General features: G+C 41.9%; 1 protein-coding gene across 4 annotated transcripts in view; it reads left to right on the top strand.

The window, feature by feature from the left end:
• Positions 1 to 17,863, top strand: part of Tmcc3 (transmembrane and coiled-coil domain family 3) — a 269,620-nt gene that overhangs the window by 155,894 nt on the left and 95,863 nt on the right. The window lies entirely within an intron of this gene.

Here is a 17,863-nt window from a genome sequence, read left to right as displayed (position 1 = left end):
CTTGAGCTATTTCACTAACTAAAGTCCTTTTTGCTTTACTTATTTTACAGATAGGGTCTCTCGTGCTTTTGTCTCAAGCCAGCCTTGGACCATGATCCTCCTACCTCTGCCTCCCACATAGCTGGTGTTACAGGTGTGAGCCACTGTGCCTGGCTTTGTTTTTAATTTTAATCATTCATTCATCTGATATTTATTGAGCACGTGCTATGTGCTGGCCACTGCAGTGCTAGGGATGTATTTGGCAATAAACTGCACAGATAAAGAAACTCTTGCTCTGGTGGAACTTTTATTCTACGGGGAAAACCATCAATTACCTACAAGTAAGTGCTAAGAAGGAAAATAAAGAAGAAGATAGAGGGAGTATCGGGATGGCTGCCACCTTACATAGGAAGGTCAAAAAGAGCCTCCTGATAAAAGTGACATTTTGAATAAGAATGTGAAACATGGGACTGAGCACTCAGATATCTTGAGAGAGAATGTTTCAGGAAACAGCAAGCACAAAGGCTTGGAGCAGGAACATGCCTATCATGTGTTCCAGGAAAAGCAAAGACACCATGTGGCTGGAACATGAGGAGTCAAGTAGCAGGTGCAGCCTGACTGTATGGGGCCTTTGGCTTTTCTCTAAGTGAAATGGCAGCAACACAGAGATGAATGGGGTCCTGGGAGGGATTTTTAAGGATGGAGAAATAACAGCATGTTTGTATGCTAGTGGAAACAGTCCATAAAGAAAGAAAATACAATGATGCAGGAAAGAGAGGGAAGAATTGCTAATGTGGTGCCCTCGAGAAGAGGAGTTGGGACGTGGGGCACAAGGAGGGCGGTTGGTGTCAGGATCATGACGGTCCATCCATAGCACAGGGAAGGAGGGTGTGTGTGGACATGGGTTAGGCAGGTAGAAGTGGCGAGTTCTCATGGAAGTTCTCTTCTGATTGCTTCAAATTTTCTTCCCAGAAAAGTAGCAAAGGTCATGAGCCAAGAGTTGTTAGAAATAAGACCCCAAAGAACACTGGGGTCACAATTGAAGACACAGAAACAGAGAATGGTCTCAACAAGGCAAAATTTATTTCTGCAGAAGGGTGCACAGGCACGCAGGCACAGCATGCACACAGAGTAGACCATAGGTCTGCATTTTTATCCTTGATGTGATGGGGCCCTGCCCCCTTTACTTGGATTGTTGAGTTCAGGTGTACAGTCTGTTTGTGATTGGCTAATGCTACACTTGGAATTTGGTGGGGTAGGTAGTAATTTTGGTGCAAAAACAGAGCTCAGAGAACAAGAGCCCAGAAGTGCAAGTAGCTAAAATGGTGACACACTGATAGAAAAGACTGATTTCCTCACAGTTCCCCACATTTTTATTTTTTGTTCTTTTCTTCAAACTCACTTAATATTATCTGACTCTCTATTTCAGCTGTACTCAACAATAATTGTATGGGAGTTTGTTTAGTTAGGGAAGTTTCTGAGTCTAAGAATTAGTCCCCTTATACAGGGTATAACACCCAACTGGAGCCATTGCCCCAAAGACAACAAGGAGGGATGTTAAGATTGAGGTCATTGCCCACTTCCATTTCCCAAACCATTGCTCTATCCAGTTGGTAAGGATGTCTTATCCCTGAGTTCTTAGTTCATTTGACAGGGCTGTCAGGCCTTGGAGAGCCTTGGTGATGGTCCCATCTGGAGCTGTGTTGTTGGGGATGAATGAACAGCATTTGCCCCCAATCAGGACACATAACCCCCCTTTTCTGCCAGAATCATGTCTAGAACCATTTGGTTTTCCCATGCCATTTTACTGGTGGGCCCTAGTTCTGCAATTCTCCTCACTGCATCCCTAGTATAGTTGACAAAATCTCTGCTGGTTATAATAAATACAGTTAATCCAGTCCACTTTTTTATTAATAGTGGACCAATAGAAGAGTGCTGATTCGAATCCTGCTGCTTTCTGGTTCCTTGCTTTGAATTCATCAGGGACTCCTGTGGGACCCCGATGGCATCCATGTAGACATGGGAGTCAAATGACCACCCGGGGAAACAAGATTTCATTTCTGTCTTTCCTTGGTTAGGGAAAGTTTGTGTTTCTGGAATTCTGGGGTGAAAGGGATAGCCAGTTGAACTAGAGTGCAAGTCCCACTCCATTTGACCAGAAGAGTCTCAAGTAAAGGTCCACTGCAATACCACCAAACATCTGCCCAGGTACAGTTAGAGCAGACATATTGCTCATCTCTTCAAAGGATCGGCCTTCACTGTATCGGATGCATTTCCCAGGAACTCTAATTCCTCCCTGAACCCTGAGAGGCACGAGGTATAGTTAGAGTTTTAGGATGGGAGTGTAATTGACTAGGATGGCTTTTGCCCCCCAGAATCTTTGACCACAGGAAACAGTAGTGACAAGGTTGTACAAGACTCATTGCCCCAGGCCATCCTTTTTTCGAAGAGTGTTATTATATGTTTCATTTTAGCAGAGTCTGAGGTCCATCCCAGAAGGAAAGCGACAACTTGAGGCTCTGGCCTTCCTGTCACACACATGTAACTTCACTTTTGTTTAAGATGCAGACAGAATATTTAATCCATTTCAACCAGGCATTACTTTCCTCATAACCAGTTTTAATAGCAATGGTCAGCGTTTAAAATCTTTAACCTCCACTACAGTTACCTTGGCTTGGTCACTATTAGGTTTGAGGGGTTATTTGAACTATGATTCTTTTAAATACTTTTTCTTACAGCTGGGATAAATTTATAGGCCTTTAGGGGGAAGAGGAATGCCTAAAATAAGTTACATTTGCCTCCCCATAGGAAACAATAGGCTGCATTGTTTTTTCCTTACTAGGGCTGTTAATTTAACATTTTACTTTTAGAGTAAGATTTAGCAAAGCTTGTAGACCTCTTACAAGCTTAAGGAGACAATGTTAATGTCCCCAGATAGAATTAAGTGTTTTTTAATTGACCAAGTGTTGGTCATTTTAAACTTTATAACTTTAGCCCTATAAACTTTGCATGGCATTTAAATGAAATTTAGACATACAGCTCACACATTTTTAACATGATAAATGTATTAAAATCACTGAAAAGACATTCAGTTAGGACTCAGTTTCCTAAAAAGTCAAAACCCTGATGAGTTCCACAAGCAATATTTTGACTTTAGGAAATCCCTTCGATAACTCTTAAATTACAGTCAACTTAATTACACACATAAACTTTTATAAACTCCATCTAGCATACACTTTTGAGACTTATTCAGGACCTTTATATGACATTCTGAACCTTCTGATGGTTTGTCCTTATCCCTCTTCATTTGGAACAATCTTTAGACAAACTTTTCTTTATAAAATTCTTTCTCATCCAAAAGCACTCTTTCTCCCTTTAACTTTTTTCCAAACACATAATCAATACCTTTTTTTTTCATTTTTCTTTTATTATTCATATGTGCATACAAGGCTTGGTTCATTTCTCCCCCCTGTCCCCACCCCCTCCCTTACCACCCACTCCACCCCCTCCCACTCCCCCCCTCAATACCCAGCAGAAACTATTTTGTCCTTATCTCTAATTTTGTTGTAGAGAGAGTATAAGCAATAATAGGAAGGAACAAGGGGTTTTGCTGGTTGAGATAAGGATAGCTATACAGGGCATTGACTCACATTGATTTCCTGTGCGTGGGTGTTACCTTCTAGGTTAATTCTTTTTGATCTAACCTTTTCTCTAGTTCCTGGTCCCCTTTTCCTATTGGCCTCAGTTGCTTTAAGGTATCTGCTTTAGTTTCTCTGCATTAAGGGCAACAAATGCTAGCTAGTTTTTTAGGTGTCTTACCTATCCTCACCCCTCCCTTGTGTGCTCTCGCTTTTATCATGTGCTCATAGTCCAATCCCCTTGTTGTGTTTGCCCTTGATCTAATGTCCACATATGAGGGAGAACATACGATTTTTGGTCTTTTGAGCCAGGCTAACCTTACTCAGAATGATGTTCTCCAATTCCATCCATTTACCAGCGAATGATAACATTTCGTTCTTCTTCATGGCTGCATAAAATTCCATTGTGTATAGATACCACATTTTCTTAATCCATTCGTCAGTGCTGGGTCATCTTGGCTGTTTCCATAACTTGGCTATTGTGAATAGTGCCGCAATAAACATGGATGTGCAGGTGCCTCTGGAGTAACAGTCTTTTTAATCAATACCTTTTTATATCCTTTCTACTTGTTGACTTTGTAATTTGTATTTTAAGATAGCTTTTATAAGAATTTTAAATTTAAATAAAATTGTCTTTTCAATTAGCCTTACTTTTATGATATAGACCCATGAAAAATGGCAATTTTAAACTGTTTGTCTATACATAATTGGCACATCCAATTATGAAAGAGTTGAAACAGGATGAAACAGATCGAGATTACTTCCCATAAAATAATGTCTGTATTTTAGTTAGAGCTGGTTGAAATAAAACCTTGAAAACCTGGTTTTTCTAAAAAGTAGTAACAGAAGAGGTGAGGGAGAGAAGGGAACAGAATCAGCAATTCCTTTATATTAACTCTATAATAAGAATCATTTTAAAGTTGTTTAAACACATACATATGCAAAAAAAAGTTTTAAATTAGGCATCCATAAATGTCAATTTAAGTGTGATTAGATGACCTGGAGTTCCAGAACAGTCATAAATGCAAGACTAATAGACATACACACAAAGACACATAAAAACAACTAGAGTGCACCAGAAAAACCTTCTAAATCATGTGTAAGTTAGAATTTTCCTTAGGGTAGCAACAAAATAAGATCAGGGCCTTTAATTTTTATGCAAATCACAACAGATCTCTTTAAACCTCCTGTTTTAATATGTACCATCCCTTCCCTGCTAAAGACCAAAATAGAATCCAAATTTCCCTGTTAGACAAACTGCAGAAACTCAAAATCAGTTTAAAAGTAACACAAATGACTCAAAATACCAAAGTTGCAGTTGGAGTCTTTTAAGGCCCAATTCTGAGGCATGTTAATGTTAGGTTTGGCCATATGTTATTGTTTTAATCCCTCCTTTTAAACATTTTACACATTTAGTAGTACCCTTCGTGTAGTAAACAACACTCATAGAATCCTAAGGGAGAATCATCAGGACTGCATTTTCACCTATGCTGTCTCAATTTGTGCCTATAGAAGACAAAAGGAAGAAAAGACAGAAACGAGGTGTCCATTTTTAATCATTGCACCTCCCCACTTCTTCTTGCTGGATCCTGGACTTCACCATCCTCTAGGGGTCCCCTTACTAGGCATATTGAGACACTCGACTAGGATCAAAGAGCAGGATCTTAACTGAAGATGGCCTCTTTTAAGACTTCGGATTTGCCCCTAGAGGGTGCTTTTTAAATCACCTCCAATAATAGTTTACCTTGTGCTACAGCACCTTTGTTAGTAGTCAAACCTTTTAAAGAAAATTTAGGGAGCCCAGTTTTGGGTGGAAAGTTGGCATCCTATATCCTCTGGAAAAACATACCATATGCACGAGTCCAGCCTCTTAATTTACACCAAAAATTAGTTGTTGTTGTTGTTGTTGTTGTTTTTAATCAGAATCTGAATGTCAGGCAAGGAAAAGGGATTACATCTCCAATGAAACTGGTGATATCTGGCTATCTTAATAAACATTGGAATGGCAGAATGAATTAGCCCATCAAGAGTTAATTTCAGGGAAGGAGTCCCTTAAATCATAAACAAACAAACAAACAAAAACCCAAATGCCTTATTGAATCCATAACAGAACCAAGAAGGGGGATGTCTTATTGCCTTTTAGCTAATGTAACAACCTAGAATATTAAGGTCCCAATTTTAAACACATGGGCATTTGTAGGAGCTAAAGAAAAGCTTAGGCAGGAAACTGAAATTCTCTCTCTGGTCCCTCCAGCCTGTGTGTACATGAGGCAGAGGGCATGGGTCCATAATCCCAACTGCATGGTGTCTTGGCCAGGAGAGCAAATGGGCCAACCCATGGTTGCCTTCTGCAGTGATCTGCACATGACCTGTTCCCCCTCCTGGTCTTGACATGTCTGTGATGGGGACAAATGTCCCATCTTGAAAGCAAGACTTAAAGGTGTTAACTGCTAGTAGTGAGTTTAGACAGATTCAGAGACTTAGAATTAGGTGGAAAATAATCCAGGAGAGAAGCAGCTCCAAACCTTAGCCATTAGATTAGTTTCACCTTCCTCAGAGCTCTTTTTACTTGCGATGGTTCCCCATCCTGGTCTACCTGGTTGGTGAGAATGCCCACCAGCTGCTCAGCCTCCCTAACTTCCTGGAGGTATCTGCACACTACCCCATGTGCTTCGTCCATCTGTGACCGATTCCCTCACAGGACGATGTCCAGTTGGTGGCACTACTTGGCAACAAGCAGCTCTGTATAAGCCCCCGACTAGCTCCCTATGGACTGCCATCAGGCTGTATGCTGTCACCTGGATAGCTATGGAGCTGTGGATTGAGACTCTATATTCACTTGTGTCTCAGACACAATTCATTCACTCTCACGCAACCTCTGGGATCCTCCCAACCACCATGGAACACTTTGCAAGTGATGGCATTTCTTACCTTCCTTGGTCTGTGCACAGAGCGTCTTGGTCGCTGTGTGCTTACTAAGGCCCTTTCTCCCTGTGTTGCCGATATAATTCAGGCAAGGTATGAATTTCCAGTCCAAGAGCGCTGGTCACCAGATACCTTGGGGCCACCACAATGAGGTGGAGGGACATGTCTCTCGGAAGGGACTTCCAAGCACCTCTCCTGGATGGAATTATCCCAGATGAGTCCCCAAATTGTTAGAGATAAGACTCCCAAAGACTACTGGGGTCACAATTGAAGACACAGAAACAGAGAATTGTCTCAGCAAGGCAAAATTTACTTTTGCAGAAGGGTGCGCAGGCACCTGGGCACAGCACGCACACAGAGAGACCATAGGTCTGCATTTTTATCCCTGATGGTGGGGCCCTGCCCCTTTACTCAGATGGGTCAGTACAATCTGCTCATGATTGGTTAATGCTACACTTGGAAGTGGGGGTGGGGTAGGTAGTGATTTTGGTGTGAAAACAGAGCTCAGTGAACAAGAACCTGGAACTGCAAGCACTAAGCTGGTGACACACTTTGATGGAAAAGACAATTTTCCTTACACTCTGAAGATGGGGGAGCGATAGGTGTGGAGGAGAGAGGAGCATTGGAGTGGTTTGGACTTTCAATGTCTTCCAAAGGCCCATGGTTTGGAGACTTGACCCCCCCCAGTCCATGGTACTATTGGGGAGTGGAAAACCTTTATGAGATGGGACCAAGTAGAAGAAAGTTAGCTCACTGGGAATATGCCCATGGAGGGAATTGTGGAACCCAGGTGTCTTCCTCTTTTTCTTTCATGTACCATCCATGAGGTGAACAGGTCTCTTCTGCCACACATTCCTCCCCTGATGGGCTGTGCTGCCACAGGCACAAAGCCATGGGGCCATTCAGTCATGGACTGAAACCTGTGAGACTGTGAGCCAAAGTAAACCTTTCCTCCTTGTAAGCTCATTATCTCAGGTATTTGTTACAGTAACAGAAAGCTAATTAATATAAATATGAATTGACCATGAGGAGGGCAAGAGACTAAATGATCTGTAGCACAGCATAAATGGAGGCAGGTTTAGCCCAGAAAGAGGTTTACTAGTACGTACAATAAGGAGAAGGGAGGAAAGGAGTTGAGTGTAAGTAAGTGAATGATGATAAGCTGCCTAAGAAGCAAGGTCAGGACATGGGGGATACTGCTAACAGTGCAAAGATGGGAGGGCCCATGCATGCTGCTCCTTGGATTGGGAGGGAGCTAAAAGGAGTGAGCTGGAAATCTGGAAGGTGATGGTTGGGAGGCCTGAAATCAATGAAGGAGAGGGTGTGGTTTTGGTCATAACATAATCTAGAGTATTACTGTTGGGGAAACTGAGGTGGGATGCAAAACAAGATATTTGATGGGAAAGTGGTAAAGGAACACAGAAGCTGGCATATCAGGAGGTTCTTCTGTGGGTTTTGAAATCACCAAATATTTTTAAATACCAATGATGTGGTCAAGGGTAACAGTGAATCAGGATCTAAAATCTTTAAAGAATGAGGGGAAGTGACAGGCAGGGGGTACAACAAGGAGGGGTAGCCAGTGCAACAGTCTGATGATGACAGTGCTTCAAATGGAAGGTCATTAACCCAGAGGAGCAAGAGGCCAACTGTGGCACCTGAAGCCATGGCACAAAAGGAGTGAGAGAGAAGCAGCAGAGGAAGCAGTGCCCACAGAGAGGACCCAGACTTCAGTTAGGACAAGAAACGGGGGAAATAGAGAGGACATTGCTACTGATGGCTGTGGGTTCCAAGAGCTTGGGCTATGCAGGACAATATGGGAGGGGAGTTGGTGGTGCTGTTTATTGCATCCCTGGAGATTCTGAGCCTGTATGTAACCTGTCCTAACAGGGGTAAAGGTCACCATAGGGTTGGTCTTCTTGGTTTTGGAGGCTGAGAATATGTGTTTTGGGGGAACTCAGTGGAGAAGAGGACTTGCCAGGATGTCTTAGACCTTTGTCCCTACCCATGACAACTATAAACAAGGAATGCTTAGAACAGAAAACAGAAAGGCATCAAAGTCCTCAAAGTATTTTAACCGAAATGGTGGAAATGTGGACAGTGTTCCTTCTTCTTTTCAGTGTTTTGATGTAAAACTCACACCACTCCTTGTAATTAGAACAGTGCATGTTTATAGAGTTCAGATTACTTTGTCCAGAGATCACTAAGGAAAAAACACATTAAAAACATTCCTGATGATGTTCACTTGTGTGTTCTTAATGTGTTTTCACAGGATATCCCAGATCAAGCAAATACCCTTCTGCCCTTGAGTACGGCTCGTACAGCACATCCTGCTGCAGTCTCAATTACATTTTTCTGGCCAGATCCAAACCTTTCAGGTTCTTCCAGGAAGTGTACTTCCAAAAATGTCCAGAGCCTGTACAGAGAGTTCACATGTGCCTAGACTGTAATCAGAAACAACTAATAAATAGTTCTTTATGTTTTTGTTAAGTCCTCTGAAGCCTTAAGGACTGTGAAAAGCCAAATTATTCTAAATTTTCAATTTTGTTACCAAATCTCTTTATTTTTATTAGATGAGTATGTGTTTATTCCCTTACCCATCCTTATCCCTAAAGCACTTCTTTGTAATTCAACTTCCTAGTCCTGTAAACTAAGATTTTCATACAAATGTTTATAGAAACTCACCAATCTGGCCAGGCATAGTGGTGCACACCTGTAATTCCAGCAGTTGGGGAGGCTGAGGCAGGAAGATCATGAATTTGAGGCCAGCTTGGGCCACATAGTGAGCCCCTGTCTCCAAAAAAGAAAAGAAAAAAAAAAGGTGAAACTCACCAATCTATTGTCAACTTAATCCACTAACAACATGGGTTAATTTGGAAATTCCCTATCTTGCCCTGCTTTAGGGAACGTTTATTGATTCCTTCCAGGTTGGAGGTAGACCACTGTCTTATCTAAACAGCCACTTACCTAAACAGACAGCTCTGATTAAGGGCTAGGTACCCTTAATCCCGTGTTTCTTGAATGCATGAGTGTTGATTAATATTACAAAGACACTCTTAACTTCCAAGCATTTCAAGATACTGATCTGGACTTTGAGCATGAAATTCTGTCGGGGGGGGGGGGCGGGGGGGGGGAAGAACTAGGACAGGCAGAGTGGCTCAAGTGGTAGAGCGCCTGCCCAGCAAACGCAAGGCTCTGAGTTCAACTCCCCAGTACCATAAATAAATAAATAAATTTATAACTAGTAGTATAGAAAACTGAACTCTTGACTGTGTCTAACATTTAAGAACTTGGGCAATGTATTCCACCTTGCTGGGCCTCAGTTTTATCATCTGAAATATGAGGAAATTGGGCCACAACTACAGAAATATTTAGAGTCTGATGGTATGATAGAGATTTTCTGTTATCTCTTGAAAGAAAGCAGGATTTCTAAGTCCTAGTTCATTTCCTATCCCCTTATACTGCGCTGAGCTTTAAGCCACTTACAAATCAAAAAGTCAATGACTCCTGCTTTAAAAGTCATTTCAGAATAGTGGGGACTTTGGGACAAATTTGCCTGTGCCTGTCCACATTACCCTCCCCACTCTTACCCCTCTCTCCCAAAGCCTATTGAACCTTCTCTAAGGACTTTGGATCAAAAAGCCCACATTGTGGTGGTTGTACAACTCCATGAATTACACGCTTTCATTAGGTGGGCTGTGTGGTATGTGAATTATACCTCAATAAAGTGAGGTCAGAATTCTTTTGTTTGTAGATGATTAAAAACCAACTCAAACCAAATGGAGCAAGAAAGGAAAGTTAATAACCCTTGTCATCACAAACTCCCACACTAGAGCTGGGTCTCACAAGGTGGCATTCAGCTCGCATGTGTGGTAGCTTTACTCTCAGGAAGGTTTTCTCCATGGGTGTCCCCTGGAATGCTCACTGTGCATGGTCACTATTTTGGTACCTCTGGCAAAAGCAGCTCTTTCCCAGTGAGTAGGTCCAGCAGAGCTTAGAATGGAGTAGCATGACTTGGTCACATGAATATCCCATAATATTCACAAACACTCCCTCCAGTGCTCCGGGTATGCCAACTCTGTGCTCAAACATCCCATCAATGCGATTCAGGCACACTACCCCAAATATGGCACCTTGGCATACTGCATATTTAATGCTAAAGAAATTTGAGGAAACTAGTAGAAGCAAAAAGTCACTCTGACCTTTCCCCTACTCTTTTCCTGAAGCAGGTCCTAAGACCCTCGTGTGAGAGGTGACTTCTCTGTATCCAGAGAAGAGGAATGTCCTTATCACTAAAGTTCAAAGCCCACAGAAAAGGAGCCAGACAGGCCTGGCTACATTCCCCCAGTTTCCTATGCTTTACCTATGCCTTTTGTCTCTGCCATAGTTCTCCACAGCTACCCACTCTTCATCAAACCGCTTTTAAAAACACATCTGATGAACCCTTCAGGTCTTCAGTTCCTTAGAAAGGCTCCGTGTTACATAAAACTTACATTAAATATATTTATATATGTAAATATATCTACACTTTTATTGGTTTGCCTTGTGTTACAGGAGCCCCAGGCAATGAAACTAAGATAAATAGATGAAAAAGATACCTTTCCTACCAACACCATTTATAGAGGGAAAAATTGAGACACACAGAGGTTAAGTAACTTGCCTGGGGTCACACAGTAGCAGCAGAGCTGCAATTTGACACGCGGTAGTCTTGTTTGTGGTCTTGTTCTTCAATGCTGTGCAGACTGTAGTCCCTGGACCCAAGGGAAGGGAATGTGCAGAGTGGCCAATCTAGAGCTGGTCCAGTGTTTGCAACTGCATTCTCTCCTGACTCCCTGTGTTCTGGACTCTGGAGGATGGATTGAGTTATCTATAGACACTTATACACATTGTCTGTCTATAGATATCTGCCTGTCATATGTGTATAACACTGATATAAAAGGCAGGTCATGTTTATACATATGATAGCTTCTCGGAGACTGCAGCTGTCCCTGCAGCATATTCTTCATGTTAGGCAACATCACTCTGACCATAGCCATTGGGAAAGAAGCCTCAGAGCTTGTGAGGAACAGAAAGACTCAGGCTTTTTGGTCCCAGAATCAGCAGAACCATGTTAAGATCCTGACCTCTCTTAAAATCCTATCAGTATATACTTGGGAAGGGATCATAGAGTACCCATTCAGTGCTTCATCAGCAACAAAAAGTAAAGGGAGACTTCAAAAACTTCTCCTAAAAAGGGTAAGGAAAAGTAATAGAGGGGGTTTGACTGACTATACAATGTATTTATAGGCAAAACCCCACTGAACAATGAGCACAGACGCTAAAGGAATGAAGGAGGAATGTAAAACAGATCACGTTAAGGAGAGGTAATGGTGGGAGGAGGAAGGTAAATGAAGAGGGTAAAGGAGGGTGAATATGGTTGAGGCACTTTTGTACATGCATGAATATGGAACATTGAAACCTGTCAAAGTCATTTGAAGAAGGGGAGTGGGAGAAGAGAGAGAATAATGGAGTGGATGCACCAAACTGGGGTATAGCATATGTATATATGGAAATGTCACAATGAAACCCCCTGTATAACTATTATATACTAATAAAAGTGCTTTAAAAAAAAAAGTTCCTTCCTAGAGTAAGTCGTAACTAATAGACATACCCAATGTTGTAGAATCCAAAGTTGAGCTTAATAGACACTAATTCCAGAAAAGGAAGATGCAGATTGGAGAATTTAAATTTTTTTAGTCTTTTTCTGATGCAAGAATAAACCTATATAGATATTTCTAAGGTATCAATTATCATGTTTTTAGAGTGTGATTCATAGGACCACTAGTAACAGAATCACCCACAATGCTTTTTTTTTTTTTTTCGGCTGGGGGCAGTACTGGAGTTTGAACTTAGGGCCTCTCCCTTGCTAGGCAGGTGCTCTACTACTCGAGCCACGCCTCCAAGCCATTTTTTGCTATAGTTACTTTTCAGATAAGGTCTTGGCCCAGATTGCAATCCTCCTGCCTCCACCTCTCACATAGCTGGGATTACAGGCATACATCACCACTCCCAGTCCTCCATGATGCTCTTTATTAAGTCGTAATCTTGTGTGGCAAACGCAAGGCTCTGCATTTGTTAAATACCCAGGTGATTCATTCTTATGTGCACTAACATTTGAGAATCATTACTTTAAGTGGCTAGTAGAAATTGGCCAAGTTCTTAGATGAAGCAGGACCTTAGGGCACTTGAATGGAACCAAAGACAACACCTATGGCTATAGGTGTCAACTTCCATTGAGAAAGAAAAGAGGAGGCTCAAAATCTGAGCTCTGCAGAGCAGAAAAGACTAGCAGTGACCAATAAACTTGTGTTAAGATTTTTTCAGATTAAAAACTTACTTCCATGAGCTGTAAACTATGACTAACCAACACTAACAGCATTAATAATTGTGGTGATTATTAGGTAGCAAGAGCTGACGTACTGCTCTGTACAAGGTGCTTTACTGGCGCTTTCCCATTCCAGCCTCCTGGCAGTCTCATAAAGGATTAGGTATTCACTGAGGTACAGACATTAAGCAACTTGTCCCAGACCAGCAACGTGGCGAGCTGAGATGGATGCAGAACAAGTTCATTTAACATTAGAGCCATTTGATTTTAACCTTTGAGCCATGTCATCTTGCTCTCTCAATAAGAATTCATTTATTCCCCAGGAGATTGAAAATAGAAAGTCCAAAAAACATTGACTGCAACAAACATAAGTTTATTATAGACCTGGAAAGAAGAGTCCCCGGGACTGTGCATCCTGAGAGATTGAGCAGCTATGCTGAGGCAGGCTTCTGTGACTCAGGTACCTGTCACCAGCATTAGGAGACAGTGGTGTCCATGTTCTGTGGGCTCCAGTAGTGCTTCCAGAAAGTTTCAAGGGTCAGATGTCTCCTATTTCCCTGGCTCTTGGATTCTTGATGTTTCAAGGCTGGTTAAATTGCTGCTCTTGACTTACCCTGAAAACCTTTCCCCTGGGTTAGAATAGAGAAGGCTAATGTGCCTAGAAAGATTTACCACAGGAACCTGTTTACAAATGCACATACCACTCCAGAGCACTTTTGCTCAAACTCAAGCACCTGTTTTAGGCCAGGCTGTGAATTAATATAAAATAATATTTGAAGTATGGGCTCAGAAATTCACAGATGAGACGCACAAATCCTTAGACTCTAAGATAACAAGTAGTAGGGTATAGGAAGCTAGAGTTGAACTGCCTGGCCCAAGCCTAGTTCCAGTACTTACCCTTTCCTGGCCTCAGTTTTCCCAGCTACCAAAGGATTACAATTGCATGTTCTAATGGAGGTATCGTTAGGATGAAGCAAAGTGAAATGTATAAGGTTTTTCTCATGATCTGTGTCCTGTAGTATGTGCTCAGTCAGTAACTCCTCTAATGAACGCTTATTCTTGTTTCACACAAAATATTAGTTATATCAAGAGAAGGGAGACAGTGCTGCTAGCAATCAAGAAGACTGATCTGTGGAGGTGCATTCGATCTGGGTCCAAAAGGGAGGAATTTGTATGAGGGAGAAGGGATTATTCCATCTAGCAAAAGCTAGGTGAGGCAAGGCTCTGTGAGCCTTGCAGCATGGCGAAGGGTGGGGTGGGGTAATCCCCAGAAGGGGAGGAATTGAGAGACTGGTCAGAGAGAGTTGGGAAGGTCCCAAGTGATGGGTATCATAGTGATCAGTCTTGGGTTTGGTGTTGAATGCCTACTAAAGAAAATTCACAGTGTCTTTTAGTTTATTTTGTTTTTTCACTTATAATTCTTGTAATGCTAGCCAGTTGATTTGGAGACAAAAATTCGCTGGAGTTTTTAGGAGGCTAACAGTACTGGTTTGTCTTTGGGCAGCCCAGGACCCCAGACACTGGGGAGGGGGGCAGGAAGAGGAGGAGAGTGCCCCAAAGAGTTATGCTGATCTGGTGATTTTAGCTATTACCTGCTTGCAAGTGGGATAGATTTACTCCCACTGAGAGGTTCTTGGAGCCCAGAATGTTACATAAGTGAAACGCCTGATGCGTTTGGTCTCTGTGAGACTTAATCCATCACATCTATCCCCATTCAACATTTTCAATACTCGTAATGAACAGTGATCGCTAAAAGGCAGGACTTGACTGATTCACAATCACAAGAGGATTAAAAAGTCAGCTCCTAAAGCCTCTCTTCTGCCCTTGTCCGCCTAACAGAAGACCGTCTCCATGTCTCCATGAGGAAGGACTCCATGAGTTCGGACCCGGCACGTGACCCAAGTCATGTGCAGTCTTGTTTCATGTGGGAAGTATTCAAGGGAGAGTCTTGAAGCTTGGCTGGTCTGTAATTAGACTGGTTGTACTGGTTTTTCTTTGGTTAGTAAATTCATGGGCCAGAAACACCTCTGGTGCAGGAGTTGAGTCCAGAATTGGCACATTGTCCATTTCAGAGCAAACTGAAAGTATGTCACACTTTGAGTATTTTCAGAGAGCAGACATGGCCACAGCTTAGGCCTGGATTAACCTGATTCACAGTAAATCTGCTTCAATAGTACCAGCTGTAGTAGTGAATGTAAATATACAGGTCTTTGTAAACATAGGCCTTTTTTTTTTTGAGACAAGGTCTTGCTGTATAGCCCTGGCTGGCCTCAAACTTGTGCTCCTCCCACTTCAGCCTCCCTATGGGATTATAGGCATGTAAACATATGATATTTAGCACTGAGAAGCTATCATTGAATTTTTTTTTTAAATCTTGAATCAGTTGGTGAATGTTTGTATACATATCCAAGCAAGTTTCCAGGGTATGCGTATTATATCTTTTAATTCTTACCTTCAATCACAATAAATACTTGAAATCTCTTGCATTCATATAAAGCTCTTTGATTATTTCCACCTCATCTGATTTTACCCAGAACCAAGACAGGCATGATGAATTACTGTATCCCCTTGACTCATAGAGGATAGTGTCACTGAAGATGGGCGACTTGTACAAAGTGACAAAGCCAAATGGTAGCTAGCCGAGAGGGGACAGCCAGCAAGGCCGTCTGCTTATGGGTTCTGAGTATTAGCCCCCACACCCCCCTTCCCACCATATTACTACCAAACAGTAGGACTTGATTGATTTTTCTTTTCTTTCTTTCTTTTGGATGGTACTGGGGTTTGAACTCAGGGCCTGGCACTTACTAGGCAGGCACCGTACCACTTGAGCAATTGAGCCATGCCCACAGCTCTTCTTGTTTTACTTATTTTGAATAGGATCTCATGTTTATGCCCAGGCAGTCTGAATCATCCTCCTCCTATTTATGCTCCAGTATAGTGGGATGACAGGTCAGCACCACCATGCCCAGCTAGATTTCTCTTTTTTTTTTTTTTTGAAACAGGGCCCTGCTTTGTTGCCCAGGCTGACCTTGAACTCATATCCTCCTGCCTGAGCCTCCTCAGTGCTGGGATTACAGGCACATACCACCACACCTGGCTTTTGATTGATTTTTTTCCTAATGCCCTAAAAAACTGGAGTAGATCATCTTTTTGTTTCTTTGTTCTGTTGGCCCAGTTACACACCATCTCTTCTGTAGATGTCTCCATCCTCTAGGCCATGGAAAACAAATTTTACACAGAGCAAAGGATTTTTTTTTTTAACCAAACAAAATGCAAGTATTTTTGGAGTGGAGAATAAGTAAAACAAATACCTTACCTGTGCTGATTGCTCACTAAAGCCTTGCCAACCAACACCCTGAAGGGACTGGGTTTAGAAATTCAAGTTATTTTACCATCATCTGAAATACATCCTTCTTTAGATATCACCTTCCCCTTTGACTTCAGCTCCATTTCTCTCCTGTTTCCTCCTCTTCCTCACCTGTCAACTGTGGAGAGTTGACTGATTCCCAGCTCCCATTTCCTCACCTCCCTCTCTTCTCTCATTCTTGTGTAGTCTAGAAGCTTCTGTAAAGGTCATCAGTGCTTTCCATGAGAATCAACTCAGTGGGCAGTTCGTAGGACACAGTTCGCTTCCTCTCTTTAGCAGGATTTAGAACAGATTGTTACCTTGGAAAAGTGACTTCTCTAAATTGTTTGTGAGGTGGGGGTCATGCCTTCGTCTTGGAATTGTAATGAGCTGTAAATGAGACAGTTTGTGGAGGTGGTAAGCACAGTCAGTGCCTGCCATAGTGGTAAGCAGCGAGAAGCACCAACACATGCTTCACCAACACGCTTTTCCTTTGGGGACACATGTTTTCTTATTTTCCTCTTATACCTTTGGTCCCCTCTACTCCTTAATGCTATCATAAAATGTTGGAATTTTTCATCCCACAAATATTTAGCATTTTCATGCCAGAAAGTTTTCTTAGCCCTAAATGTGGATGCAATTAAGTTGTGAGTTTGTGTGCAGGTGGAAATTTTTAATAACTAGTATATAACATACCAGATGAATATAAATTTATAAATATATGTATAGATATAGTAGACTCCCGCATTATCCATGGCAGATATGGTCCAATACCATATCTGAAGATATGTCTGAAATTGTGCATAGTACCGAACCCTATATGTACGATGTTGCTTTTACCCATATATATCCATGGGAAAGTTTAAGTTGTAAATTAGGCATAGTAAGATATTAACAACAATACACTAATAATGAACTAGAATAAATTATAGCAACATACTGTAATAAAATTGCCAGCATCACCACTCTTGGGCTTTGAGACCATTATTAACTAAAATAAGAGTTACTTAAACAGAGGACAGTTGGTCTGTAGCTGAGACAGCTATTAAGTGACTAACAGGTAGGTAATGGAAAGATCTAACTCAGGTAGCCTAACCTACTCTATCTTGTCTGGCAAGATGGCTGTTTTACTATGTTTTTCAGAAACTGTTTTTCTGAACTCAAGCAGAACCTCCACTTGCAACTTATAGACATTATTTCACCTCATGATGTCATAGAAAAACTTGTACAAGCAGACAAACAGCCACCTTAGTAAAACATTGACAAACTGACCACCCCAACCCCTTCCTGGAAAAGCTAGCTGAACCAAAACACAAAAATGTCAGCAGTATATTCCTTCTACATCTCAAACGCTTATAAACCCGAGCCCTAACCTCATTTGGGGCTGATACCTCTTAGTATTGGTCCCTTTCCTCCTTTAGAAAAGTGAATAAAATTTTGCTTCTGTTTCAGTTCTTGTTTTTCTGTGAAATCTTTCACACCCTCTGCACTGGCCTCACGGACTGGGACCTGCCTAACAGGTAGCATAGACAGTGTGGATACTCTGCACCAAGGGATGATCAATGTATTGGGCCGATGAAGCAGGACGGGGCAAAGATTTCATTATCCTACTGA

Source organism: Castor canadensis, chromosome 8 (genome assembly GCF_047511655.1).
Source record: "Castor canadensis chromosome 8, mCasCan1.hap1v2, whole genome shotgun sequence".
NCBI classification, from domain to species: domain Eukaryota; kingdom Metazoa; phylum Chordata; class Mammalia; order Rodentia; family Castoridae; genus Castor; species Castor canadensis.
This window is presented reverse-complemented; position numbering and strand designations above follow the sequence as displayed.